Genomic DNA, 14375 nt, shown 5'->3' on the forward strand with positions numbered 1-14375 from the left:
ACTCCAAAGCCCGTGCTCTTTCCACCGTACTATACCATGCTGCTTCATAAGAATTTCAGGGGGTAGGATAACGCTCAGAGGAAGGAAGGTTATCTCGAAGGGAGCATAGATGGGAGGAGGTAGATTGAAAGAAGGGAAAGGACTCAGAGGGAAAGACATTTCAGATTTAGGAGAGGAACCTCCTGTAGCATGGGAGCAAGGGAGGAAGAGAGTAGGGTCTTGGAGTTGGAGGAAAGTGGGAGGAAGGAGAGGAGAGGAGTAAGGAATGGAGAGTCAGTTCCTGAGGGTTTAGGGGGATGGAGAGAGATGGGATGTTAAAGGGGAGAAGGGAAGTCCCACAACGTGGGATGACGGGTGGAGGGTAGCGTTTAGTACAGTGCCAAGTGCTTAGTACAGTGCTCTGCACAGAGTAATCATTCAATAAATACCATTGATTGATAGCTTGAGACAGTGTGGGGTAAGGAGTGGGACCCTTTGGAGAGAAGAGGAGGGAGAGCCTCTCAGGGTCAGGAAAGGTCAAGGGAAATGGGGCATGCTACTGAGTCTGGGGATGGGAATAGAAGGTAGTCTTGAAAGAGGAATGAATGGGAATGGACATGCAAGGAGAACATTGTAAGAGGAGAAAGGGCGTGGGTACATCTATGCTTGCTGTATCTTCTAGGAAGATACAGCTGCTTCTCAATCCCCATTTTACAGATGAGGTAACTGAGGCACAGAGAAGTGAAGTGACTTGCCCACGCAGCAGACAAGTGGCAGAGCCGGGATTAGAATCATGACCTCTTGACTCCCAGACCCATGCTCTATCCATATTATACCATGCTACTTCATAAGAGTTTAGGGGGTAGGATAACGCTCAGAGGAAGGAAGCTTATCTTGAAGGGAGCTTAGATGGGTGGAGGTAGATTGAAAGAAGGGAAAGGACTCAGAGGATAAGAAGTTTCAGATTTAGGAGAGGATTACAGCCACTCTTTCTCTACTCTCTAGAGTAATGTCTGTCTCCCCCTTCTAGGCTGAAAGGTCATTGTGGGCAGGGAACATGTCTGTTATATTGTCATTCTGTACTCTCCCAAGTGCTTAGTACAGTGCTCTGCACACAGTAAGCACTCAACAAATACAGTTGACTGACTCCTAGTTAGATAGTGGGACAGGGACCACGTCCAACCTGATAAACTTGTATCTTCCCCAGAGTTTAGAACAGTGGCTGATGTAGTAAAGGGTTGATAAATATAACAATAATAATAATAGCAACAATCAGGATATCATCTCCTGTCTTTGTTCTGAATAGGGCTGCTGCCCCTACAGAACATAGACTTGCATTAGGACAAAGAAGGGTATCTTGAGAAGAGGAGTTCTCTAGAATGTAAGCTCACTGTGGGCAGGGAACGTATCTACCAAACCTGTTACATTGTACTCTCCCAAGAGCTTAGTACAGAGCTCTCACACAGTAAAAGCTAATAATTGATTGATTAATTGAGGGTGTGCACTATGCCTTTACCCCAAGCCCCTGTTGCACCCATTTTAAGAAATTCTAGGTTTTTTCCTACCCTAGGTGTCTGAATGCTCTTCTATTCATTCATTCATTCAATAGTATTTATTGAGCGCTTACTATGTGCAGAGCACTGTACTAAGCGCTTGGGATGAACAAGTCGGCAACAGATAGAGACAGTCCCTGCCGTTTGACGGGCTTACAGTCTAATCTTCTAGAAACGGGCTTACAGTCTAATCTTCTAGAAACTAAGCGATGACTTCATCACAATCAAATATCATCATGTGAACAGATAATAATAATAACAATAATGACGGTATTTGTTAAGTGCTTACTATGTGCCAAGCACTGTTCTAAGCACTGGGGGAGCCACAAGGTAATCAGGTTGTCCCACATGGGGCTCACAGTCTTAATCCCCATTTTACAGATGAGGTAACTGAGGCACAGAGAAGTTAAGTGACTGGCCCAAAGTCACACAGCTGATAACTGGCAGTCGTTATTAGAACCCACCACCTCTGACTCCAAAGCCCATGCTCTTGCCACTAAGCCACGCTGCTTCTCAGTCAAGTGCTCAGGTAACTGAGGTCACAATGATGCTGCTGCCACTTACTCCTTCAGGTGCTTGCTCCCAGCCCCCAGTGATCAGGCCTTCCAAGGGGAGTGGTAGGAGGATCCACTGCTGCCATAAAAGATTCCATATCTAGCCTCCATCCTCTCCCACTCCTTAGGATTTACTTAGGAAGAGCGGAGAGTACCAACTGGGATGTAGACTTGAGACTCCCCTTCTAGACTGTAAGCTCCTTATGGGTTGGGAAAGTGTCTACAGACTGTTGTATTGTATTCTCTCAAGTGCCTAGTACAGCACTCTGCACACAGTAAGTGCTCAATAAATCCAACTGATTGATTGATTGCCCTTGGCTCCTCCTAGATAAATCTCTTAACTGTTCTTCACTCTTGACTCCCACTTCTGACCAATCGTTCATGCTATTCCTCTTGCCTAGAACACCCTCCCACCTCAGCTTTAACAAATCACAACCTTCTCCTCTTTCTAGGATGCTTGAAAAGGCCACCTCCTCCTTGAGGTATTCCCTGATTCACCCCCCCACCCTGTAGAGGATATGACACCTCAGATACTTCAGCATTCATGAATCACCTCGGGTAGTTATCTATTCATTAATAACTTATTTATGCACTTTACTTAAATCTACTTTACCCTTTTAACCTTGGGACAATGGTCATCTTTGGCCTGCTTGTCTTTGCTATTAGATTGCAAGATCCTTATGGTCAGGGATTTTGTTGTTTTCTTCCTCTAGATGTGTTACCCAAGCGCCTAGTTTCGTGCTCTGCACAGAGCAGCTCAGTAAATTATGTTGATAATGCTTGTGGTGGTGACTATCTGAAGTAAGAAGTGATGGCAGAGACAAACTCAGTATGGTACGAGTATTAGCCCATTTCCTCTCAGCTCCCATCCACTACAATCCTATATCCTGTTCCCCTTTCCCCTCAGGCCTGATTTTTTGGGTCCCAGGAAAGTTAACTCATTGTTAAATACCAAACATAAACAACCTCTGCTTGTTTATATGCCAGTGTAACTGTTACAAAAAATTCACACTAAAGAAAATTATTTCAAGAGAAAGTATTTTCTCCCCTGCTGTGGATCATCTCTCTGGGCTCTACAATAGATCCAGGCTTATGTAATTAATGACCTCGTTACCACCACTTGAGCTCCAATGGCTTGTATACCTCATACTGAGACCTCATTTTTCTGGGCTGGTAGTTAATGATTCCCCCCATCCCCTCTGTTCTAGTTGCCAATAAGGGTTTTGATTTCAGAAGAAGCATATAATAAAAATGTAAATCATGGAAAAATAATGGAAGAGCTGTGTCAAATCAGAGTGAGCATTTTTAGGCAGAGTCATTTAGATTTTGTTGACAGGTGAATTTGTGAGCGTGTGTTCTGTTTGGTATATTTCTTTAGGTTAACTATAAATTCTGGTTGATCTAGACCAGTGCCAGGGCAATTTCAGAAAACGATACAAATATCCCAGAATTGGGACTAGCCTGGTTAAACTGCAAGATAGACTAATGTTCACCAGCCCACTCTTGCTCACTTTAAATGCTTGGACTTCAATGTCCAAGCAGTGTGGCCTAGTGGAAAGAGCACGGGCCTGAGTGTCGGGGGACCTGGGTTCTAATCCCTGTTTGGCCACTTGTTGGCTGTGTGACCTTGGGCAAGTCACTTAACTTCTCTGGGCTTCAGTTACCCCATCTGTAAAATGGGGCTAAATCTGTGAGCCCCATGTGGGACATGGACTTTGTCCAACCTGATTATCTTGTATCTACCCCAGCACTTAGTACAGTGCCTGACATAGTAAGCACTTAATAAATATAATTTAAAAAAATGTCCAGGCTGGAGCATGCTCATTACATGTTCAGTTTCAAGCCCATACAATTCTAGGATTTAAGCCCCTTTAGGGCAGGAATTGTGATTTGCAATGATTAATGGTGGTTAAAGCACAGGCCTGGGACTCAGAGGACCTGGGTTCTAATTCTGGCTTTGCCACTTGTTGCCTGTGTTACCTTGGGAAAGTCACTGAACTTCTCTGTACTTCAGTTACCTCATCTGTAAAATGGTGATTAACACTGTGAGCCCCATGTGGAACATGGACTGTGTCCAACCTGATTAGTTTGTACCCCAGCACTTAGTACATTGTCTGGCACATAGTACAAGTACTTAACCATAAAAAAAATCAATCAATACCACTGATTAATTGAGAATACCTTATCTGGCACACAGAAAGCTGTGTCCCAGAATGCTGGAAGATTTTATTCCCAAACATCTCTCCCCTCTCTATGCCTTCCACCCATCCTCACAGTCATAGTGAAAGAGAAGATCTGCAAACTTGGGGTGATGTTTTTGTTGCCCTGATTTTTGACCCCCCAAAAAATGGTGGCTAGTATATGTGTTTGTCAGGAAAATGATATGCAGTACCATAGTTGATCCCAAATTAACCCTGCAACATGAAAATGCCTCAATTAGAGATATTCATTTTTATAGTTTTGGAAAATACTTAGTTCAAAAAAATAAGAAGATTCTGTAAAGAATCTTTATTCTCTTCAATTCTGAATGTTATGTTCCAGGCTGCACTTCAAAATGAGGGCAGCAAGTACCCACAACTGTCATAGAGATTGTCCCCATACTGCTCAAAAACATAAAAGTGAATAAAATAGGAAGGAGAAATGGAAATAGAGAGTGGGATCTTAAAGGTGGAAAAAATACACACTTAGAGGAGACTTAGTACTGCTTTGTTCAGCTTGTAGAACAGTATTGGTTTCTGTGCTTAATTTAATTCTGCATTCAGTACAAATACGTGCTAGATTTCAATTTGCATATACTTAGGACATGTCAACATCTTCTTAACCCAGAATTTTCACAGCTTTGGTGCCATCTTTGAATTCTCACCATAATTTACCTTCCATATTCAAAACATTTCTAAATCCTACTGATTCTTCCTCCCTGATATTTCCTTTATTTGCCCTATGGATATCATCTTGTTCCAAGTTCTCATCACCTGCCAGCTAGACTACAGCAACAGCCTCTTTTCTCATTTGGAACACATGATTCCACTCCTCCAGTGGATATACATCTTTTGCAGATATAAACAAAAACTCCTAGCATGGTTTCAAGGTTCTACAACAGCTGTCTCCCACTTACCAATCTGTTCTCTTCTTTTGCTTCACCCCAGCTTTTCTTCACTTACGCCAAGCTAACCAAACTGTACCTTGCTCGTGACTCTCCCATCTCCCTCCCACTGTTCATCCCCTGTCCCCTCCAAGGAATGCCCTTCTTCATCAAATCCTCCAAACTGCATCCCTCCCTACCTTCAAAGCACCTCTAGAGGTCACCTCCAGAAGGCATTCACTGATTAATTCCCCACTTTCCTGGCCTTGCCACCTCAGCCACCTTGGTAGTCACCTTAAGATTTATTTATTTTAATTTTTCAACTGTTTTGTTTTCAATATTTGTTTCTATGTTCTTCTTGCACAATCTGCAATTTGTCTCCACTTGCTTCTCCATTAGAGTTTGAGGTCCTTGAGGTCAGGGACCATGTCCTTTACTTGCATTGTATGTGCCCAAATACTTAAACCAGTGCTCTGCTCAATAAATGTTGTCAGTGGTGATGATGTCATGGAAAACAGAAACATCTGTTGTCATTGAGAGATATGCCCCCCCTTTAGAGAAACAGCATGACTTAGTGGAAGGAGCATAGGCCTGGAAGGCAAAGGACCTGGGTTCTAATCCCAGCCTGCCTCTTTTCTTATGGTATTTGTAAAGTGCTTACTGTGCACCAGGCACTGTACTAAGCACTAAGGTAACTACAAGATAATCGGGTTATACACAGTCCCTGTCCCATACAGGGCTCACGGTCTTCATCCCCATTTTACAGAGGAGGTAACTGAGGCACAGAGATGTTAAATCACTGTCCAAAGTCACACAGAAGACAAGTGGTAAAGCCGGGATTAGAAGCCACTAGACCACTTTGCTCCTTATGTGCCTATTGTGTGACCTTGGGCAAATCACTAAACTTTTCTATGACTCAATCTCCTCATCTTCAAAATGGGGATTAAATCTTACTCCCTCCTTCTTAGACTTTGAGCTCCTTGGGTAAGAGGGACTGTGTCCAATCTAATAATCTTATTATCTTAACAAATACAATAATTATTTTTTATTGTTATTTTATATTTAGGCAATATAAAACACTTCCCTTGATCAAAATGAATCTGACATGTGAAAATAATTGACTAATGATTTGGGGGACTTTAAATATGTACTGTGCTAAAAGATTGACTCGTAAATACACACAGTGTTTTAAGAGAACTTACTACCTCGAAGTGGATTTAAGAGAAACTTTATTATATCTTTAATGAAGCACTAAGAATGAGCTTCCTTTCAATTTACTTACAAAGAAAGAAAAATCAGGAAAGCTGTTTGCATAAGGGAAATAATAATCTGTAATGAAAAATGCTAGATTCACTGTACAACCACCCTTTGTTTTATGGGATGTAGACTATAGGAAATAATTTATATTTTTAAGGTCCCCAGTGACTTAAATTCTGGATACTATAACATATAACAGATGTTCAATAAATACATCAATTAATCAGTCAATGATATTGGAGAGTCTACTGTGTACAGAACACTATATTAAGCATGTGAATTAATATGCATGATCCCTGCCCTCAAGAAGAAAGTTACCATGTAGTGGGGGAGTAAGACACTCAAATAAATTATGGATAGGAGGAATAAATAGAGTATAAAAATATGTGTATTAGTGCTATGGGGGGGTTGTGATTACTTAGGTGCTTGGGCATTGCTGAAGTGGAATTTAAGGGAATATAAAGTGGAGAATTAGAAATTAATCAGGGAATGCCTCTTGGAGGAGATGTGAACTCAGAAGGCCTTTGAAAATGGGAAGAGCAGTGATCTGTCAGATGTAGGTTCTAATCCAGGCTCCTCCACTTGTCTGCTGTGTGGCCTTGCGCAAGCCACTTAACTTCTCTGTGCCTCAATTACTTCATCTGTAAAATGTGGATTAAGACCGTGAGCCCCAAGTGGGACAACCTGATTACTTTATATCTACCCCTGCATTTAGAACAGTGCTTGGCACATAGTAAGCACTTAACAAATACTAGAATTATTATTATGTGACAGGAGAAGGAATTTCAGACAGGAGGGAGGACGTGAGCAATAAGTTAGCAGTGGGAGGGATAAGAATGAGAAATAGTGAGTAGGTTGGTTTAAGAAGAATGAAGAATGCAAACTGGGGTGGAGTAGGAGAAGAGGGTGGAGAGAGAGTCAGGAAAGAGCTGATTAAGTGCCCTTAAGCCAATAGTTAAGTATTTCTGCTTGCTGCAGAGAGGTATAGACAACCATTGGAGGTTTTTGATGACTGGGGAAACATGTAGAATGTTTTAAAAAAATTATTGAGGCAGCAGAGTGAAATACAGGCTGGAGAGGAGAGAAACGGGAAGATTGGAGTTCAGTGAGGAGGCTGATGCAGTAGTCAACCGGTGAAATAACAAATGTCTAGACCAGCATGGAGCCTGTAAAAACTAACAGGAATTGGCACTAGACTGAGTGGACTGGGGTTTTAAAGAGAGGGACATAGATGGGTAGGCTGCATGACCTACTGTGTGACCTTTGAGAAATCAACCTCTCTGGGCTTCAGTTTTCACAGTTGTAGAATAGGGATAAGAGCCCTGCTCTCCCTCCCTCATAGACTGTGAGCCCCATGTGGGCCAGGGGTTGAGATAAATCTACTTATATCTACCCAAGTGCTTAGTGCTTGGTACTTGGCACACAGTAAGCACTTTCTAAAGACTATTAATAGAAAAAAAGGAGGCAAGGAAAATTCCAAGGTCCTGGACTTGAGAGGCAAGAAAAATGGTAATGCTGTCAACTGTGATGGGAAAAGTAGGTGGAGGAGAGAATTTGTGGAGGAAAATGAGTCAGTTTTGGACTCACTGAGCTAGAGGAGACAGTGGGACATCCATGAAGAGATGTCCTGGAGTCAGGAGGAAATGAGAGATTGCAGAGAAGGAGCAATGTCAGGGTTGGGGATGTAGATTTGTGTGTTGTCTGTTTTGAGGTGGTAGTTGAAGCTGGAGGAGCAGATAAGTGCTTCAAGAAAGTGAATAAAGACTGAGAAGAGAAGGGGAACCAGAACAGAGATGTAGGATCACCCTCAGTTAGGGAATAGAAGGCAGAGGAAGAGCCAGTGAAATAAATTGAGAAGGATTAGCCAGAAAGGAGAACCAGGAGAGGAATGGATCAGTAAAATCAACATTAGATAGTGCTTCCAGGATGAGGGAGGGGCTATCACTGTTTGAGAAAATTTAGAGATTAAGAATTATTATAATTATTATTTTTATTATTACTAGGGGCCAAGAATTGTACTAATCTCCGGGTTGAATACAGGAAAGACAGGTTAAACACAATCCCTGACTCACATGGGTATCAGTCTAAATAGAAGAGAGAACAGTTTTGATCCCTCATTATACAGTTGAGGAAACTGAGGCACTGAGAAGTTAATTGACTTGCCCAATGTCACACAGCAAATTGGCAGAGATAGGATTAGAACCCCTGTCCTCTGACTCCCAGGCCCATGTTCTTTCCACTAGATCATGCTGCTTCTGAAAAGTTTAGAAATGAGTATGTTTAATTTTGCAAAAAGATCACTGGTGACATTGGAGAGAGCAGTCTCAGTGGAGTGAAGAGGATGGAAACTGTATTCTAGAGGGTCTAGAAGAGAGATGGAGAAGAGAAGTGAAGGCAACATCACTAAAATCTGCCCTTTCCTCTCCATCCAAACTACCACCTTAATACACTCATCCTATCCTGCCTAGATTACTGCATCAGCATCCTTTCTGACTTTCCTACCTCCTGCCTCTCCCCACTCCAGTTCATACTTAGCTCTGCTGCCCGGATCATTTTTCTACAGAAACGTTCAGGACATGTCACCCCGTCCTCAAAAAACTCTAGTGGTTGCCTATCCACCTCTGTATCAACCAAAAACTCCTCACTATTGACTTTAAAGCACTCCATCACCTCACCCCCTCCTACCTCTCCTTGTGTCTTTCTTTCTAGAACCCAGCCCACACACTTCACTCCTCTGCTGCTAACCTTCTCACTGTGCCTCGATCTAGCCTGTCTAGCCACAAACCCCTGACCCACATCTTACCTCTAGCCTGGTATACCCTCTCTCCTCAAATCCACCAGACAATTACTCTCCCCTTGCTTCAAAGCCTTACTGAAGGCACATCTCGTCCAAGAGATCTTCCTAGACTAAGCCCCACTTTTTCTCATCTCCTACTCCTTCTGCATCTCCCTGACTTGCTCCCTTTGCTCTTCCCCCCTCCCTGCCCCATAGCACTTATGTACATATCTCTAATTTTATTTATTTATAATGATGCCTGTTTATTTGTATTGATGCCGGACTCCCCTCCTCTAGACCGTGAGCTCGTTGTGGGCAGGGATTGTCACTATTGCTGTATTGTACTTTCCCAAGTGCTTAGTTCTGTGCTCTGCACACAGTAAGCACTCAATAAATACGATTTAATGAGTGAATAAATGAATGCAACACTATCAAGGAGCTTGACCAGGCATGGGAGGAGGGAGATGGGGTGACAGCTGGATAGAGCTGTGGGGTCCAGAGAAGGTTTGTAGGGATGGGGAGATACAGGTGTGTTTGAAGACAGTGAGAAAAGAACCATTAAAGAATGAACAGATGAGCATGGCAGTCAGGGAGGGAAGAAGAGTGGGTGCAGCTGTTTTTAGGTGAGAAATGAGGTGCAGGTAAGGGGGGGATCGATTTGGAAAGCAGGCAGGAGATTACTTCTTAACAGATGGCAGAAAAAGATGAGAGAGTAAATGTAGGGAGTGGGAAGGAGCTGGGAAGATGAGGAGAAAATTCTGGGGAGGTGAGGGGAAGATTCTGAGGAGCTTACCCCTGATGTTTTTGCCATCTTGATGGTGATAATATAACATTCAATTTTGCTCCTCCTCTTTCTACCTTCCCTACCGGAGACTGAAACATGTGAAGCTATTTTCTCAACAATGAAATTCATGAAACACTTTAATTCTGTGACAGCCAGGCACCAAGGAACAGAAAAATCATTTCATCTCATAATGTTTAAAGCCCCCAGGCAAATGTAAACAGTAGATACTGGTAGATGTTAAGGATTTATTACTAGTGCTAAACCACTAAACTGAATATCTACTGATTTATTTGAAATTCCATAAGATTTTGTGAGAGATTTATTAAATGATTTACCAAATTTCAATAATAAAAATTACTATTTATCAAGTTTAAGAGCAAAACAGATTAACTTGTATATTTGCCAGCATGTTTTATATTAAGTCACAAAATATATGCTAAAATAACATTAGGTTTCTAAGTTGAATGCTCCAATAGTAATTCATTCTAGTGCTTTACAAGACTGTTTAAGACTAAAGAGCCATTGTCTTGTGAACCCGCTGGAGCTTAGAGAAGGGGTAGCTTCAGATTAGTTTTCTGTACACTACCCCACCACAAAAGCATTCAAATACTCAACCACAGCAGTGTGATGTCATTCCTCTAGTCTAGTTCTTCCTAGATAGAGTCCTCAGTGAAGGGATTTTTTTTTCAGTTGCACCTTAGGCAAATCCACAAGCTTTTTATCTGCATCCACAATACTAATGTTGGTGATGGCTATGACACCAGTGGAGACACGCATCCACTCCCCCTCCCCCAAAAAAAGGTTCTGAGGCTCTACCTACCTAGAATTTGAATGAAGGGGATCCAAGGTGACCAGGAAAGAAAATACATCCAAAGAGGCACATACAGATCCTTATGAAAGGAAGCATTTAAGATTGTGAGAAGGGGATATAGAGACCAGGAATGATTGCTCACCAAGAAAAAGGGGTCTAGCATGTAGCATGAGTTTTGACTTGTAGCAGATTGCTTTCCACTCGCTAGCCACTGCCCAAGCTAGGAATGGAATGGGTATGCTTCTGCTTGACACTCCCTCCCATAGCTGAGACTGGTTGAGTACTGGAAACTCTCCAGGTATGATCCTGAGAGGGGACAGAAGTCTTAAAACACCTGAATTGAGTTTTAATAAAGAAAGAAGAAAAATGGAGGGAGACAAAAAGATTGAAAAGCACTGTTGCCAAATGGAAAGAAAGACTCCTGGGAATCAGAGGATCTGGGTGCTAATCCCACCTCCACCACTTGTCTGCTGTGTGACCTTGGGCAAGTTGCTTAACTTCTCTGTCCTCAGTTACCTCATCTGTAAATTGGGAATTAAGACCATGAGCACTATGTGGGACAGGGACCGTGTCTAACCTGATTAGCTTGTATCTACCCCAGTGCTTAGTACAGTGCCTGGTGCATGGTAAGTATTTAACAAAGACCGTAACAAAAAAAAAGGGACAGGCTAAATCCATATTCTTAAATGGTTGGAGAACAGCTGGATTTAAATACTTACACTTCTCTAATTATTTAAGCTTCAATAATTATGCTGAATTTAATCAACAGACAAATTTCCTTGGGCCTTCAGGCCTATACTTGCAGTTAACCAAGTGGAGAAGAGAGAGTCAAAACTCCTCTCATAAATTTTAAAGGTCCCTTGACTCACTAATTGAATGCACTTCTCCTAGGCTCCTATATTGCTCCTCCCAGAAGATTGCAATCTCTCAAAGAATTCTAGGAAAATTTAGAGAAATGTAATTGTCAGGAAGGAAAGTGTTACAGGAAATGTGTTAATCAACCATATTTATTGAGCACTTATTGTGTGCAGAGTACTGTACTAAGCACTTTGGAGAGTACAATATAACAATATAACAGACACATTCCTTACTCACAACGAGCTTACAATCTAGAGGAGTACACATTAATACAAATAAATAAATTATGGATATGTACATGAGTGCTGTGGGGCTGAGGGTGAGAAGTGAATAAAAGGAGCAAATCAGAGCAATGCAGAAGGGAGTGGGAGAAGAGGAAATGAGGGTTTAGTCAGGGAAGGCCTCTTGGAGGAGATGTGCCTTCGATAAGGCTTTGACGGTGAGGAGAGTAATGTCTGTCAGATATGAAGAGAGAGGGCGTTCCAGGCCAGAGGCAGGATGAGGGTGAGAGGTTGGCGGTGAGATAGAAGATTCAGAGGTACAGTGAGTAAGTTGGCATTAGAGGAGTCAAGTGTGTGGACTAGGTTGTTAGTAGGAGAGCAGTAAGATGAGGTAGGAGGGGGCAAGGTAATTGAGTGCTTTAAAGCTGATGGTAAGGAGGTTCTGTTTGATGTGAAGCTGGATGGGCAATCACTCGAGGTTCTTAAGGAGTGAGGAAACATGGACTCAACAGTTTTGCAGAAAAATGATCTGGATAGCTGAGTGAAGTATGGACTGGAATGGGGAGAGACAGGTGTCTGGGAGGTCAGCAAGGAGGCTGATACAGTAATCAAGGTAGGGTGGGAGAAGTCCTTGGATTAATGTGGTAGCAGTTTGGATGGAGAGGAAAGGGTAGATTTTAGTGATGTTGGGAAGGTTGTACCTGCAAGATTTAGAGATAGATTGAATATGTGGGTTAACAATTGAGGAACCAGAGAAAAATTCACAAAGATTCGAACATTCTTAGACCACCACAGAAGTCTAAAGACACCTGAATTGAGTTTTAGTAAAGAAATGGGAAAAATGGAGGGAGACAAGAAGATTGGGTTGACTGAGAGAGGCAAGGATAATGCCAAGGTTACGGGCTTGTGACACAGGAAGGATGGTGGTGCTGTTTACAGTCATGGGAAGATCAAGGGAAGGACAAGGCTTGAGTGGGAAGATAGGAGTTCTGTTTTGGACATGTTAAGTTTGAGTAAGCACTTAATAAATATGAATGAATGAATTGATTCATTCATTCAATCGTATTTATTGAGCGCTTACTGAGTGCAGAGCACTGTACTAAGCGCTTGGGAAGTAAAATTCAGCAACAAATAGAGACAATCCCTGCCCACAATGGGCTCACAGTCCAGAAGGGGGGAGACAGACATCAAAACAAGCAAACAGGAATCAGTAGCATTATTATAAATAAACAGAATTATAGACACATACACATCTTTAATGAAAATAGAATTATAATTATAAATACATACAAATATACACAAGTGCTTTGGGTCAGGGAGCGGGGTAGAGCAAAGGGAGCGAATCAAGGTGATGAGGCGGGGAGGGGGAGCAGAAGAAAAGGGGCCCTTAGTCTGGGAAGGCCTCCTGGAAGAGGTGAGCTTTCAGTAGGGCTTCAAAGGGGGGGAGTGTGCTAGTTTGGAGAATTTGAGGACTTGGGGGATCGCATAACTGTCTTTGGAATATCCAAGTAGAGATATCTTGAAGGCAAAAGGAAATTTGAGACTGCAGAGAGGGAGAAAGATAAGGGCTGGAGATGTAGCTTTGGGAATCATCCACATAGAAGTGTAGTCGAAGCCATGGGAGTATTACTCTTCCTTTGGTTCCTTCTGGCTACAGTTCTTCCTCCAAAACGCCTGAATATTTACATAATAAGTCTCTGCCAACACTAATTCCAAGGCATCGGTTGCAGTCTGCTATGAAACCATATTTTTTTATGTGATCCAGAAAACTTTCTGGAGATTATAGAATTCCCAGAGAGCTAAATCTCTCTCTCTCTCTATAGACTGATAGAAACCTGGCATCTCCCCTTACCTCGTACTGAAAGCTTGGGGAAATCATGTTAACTTTTCTATGTCAACTCATTTAAATAACAAATGTCCAATCAATGGGAGCTGCTTATTCCATTTGTGAATTATCTACTCTTCTCTTCACCTCCTTCTCTGACCTGCTGTCTGCCTTTGGGGCTTGTTTCTGTTCAGTAGCAATACTGTGGAAGTAACTGCAGCAGTCAGAGTTGGGAAAAATGGTAAATCACCAAACCCTGTTGACATACTTGCTGAGCTCTACAAAGCAAAGAGGAGACATTCTGCTTAAACTTTTACACAAGCTCTTCTTTAACCTCTGGATCACTAAGGCAATGACACAGAGTCGAAGAGATGCCGCCACCCCCTTCTAGACTGTAAGCTCCTTGTGGGCAGGGAATGTGACTACCAACTCTGTTATATTGTACTCTCCTAAGAACTTAATACAGTGTTCAGCACACCAGTAAGTGCTCAATAAATATGACTGATTGATCTTCGAGAAGAGAGACAAAAGATCAGATGGTGGCATTAATGAGGTGTCTCACTCCTCTCAATTGTCAGAGGCCTTCTGTATCAACTAGTGTAGTAAAATAGCATAAACCAGATACTCCTGAAATACAACGTGGCCTCAGATTGGTGACACAGGCACATGATCTTC

At 42.3% G+C, this 14375-nt stretch overlaps 1 non-coding gene across 1 annotated transcript; it reads right to left on the reverse strand.

Annotated features, from left to right (window-relative positions):
• Nucleotides 1-10974: 10974 nt before the first annotated feature.
• On the reverse strand, nucleotides 10975-11112 carry LOC114807029. The gene has a single exon (XR_003755082.1). It is a non-coding gene; the product is annotated as a small nucleolar RNA SNORA7 (small nucleolar RNA).
• Between the last annotated feature and the right edge of the window lie 3263 nt (nucleotides 11113-14375).

Source organism: Ornithorhynchus anatinus, chromosome X1 (genome assembly GCF_004115215.2).
Source record: "Ornithorhynchus anatinus isolate Pmale09 chromosome X1, mOrnAna1.pri.v4, whole genome shotgun sequence".
In the NCBI taxonomy this organism is placed as follows: Eukaryota; Metazoa; Chordata; class Mammalia; order Monotremata; family Ornithorhynchidae; genus Ornithorhynchus; species Ornithorhynchus anatinus.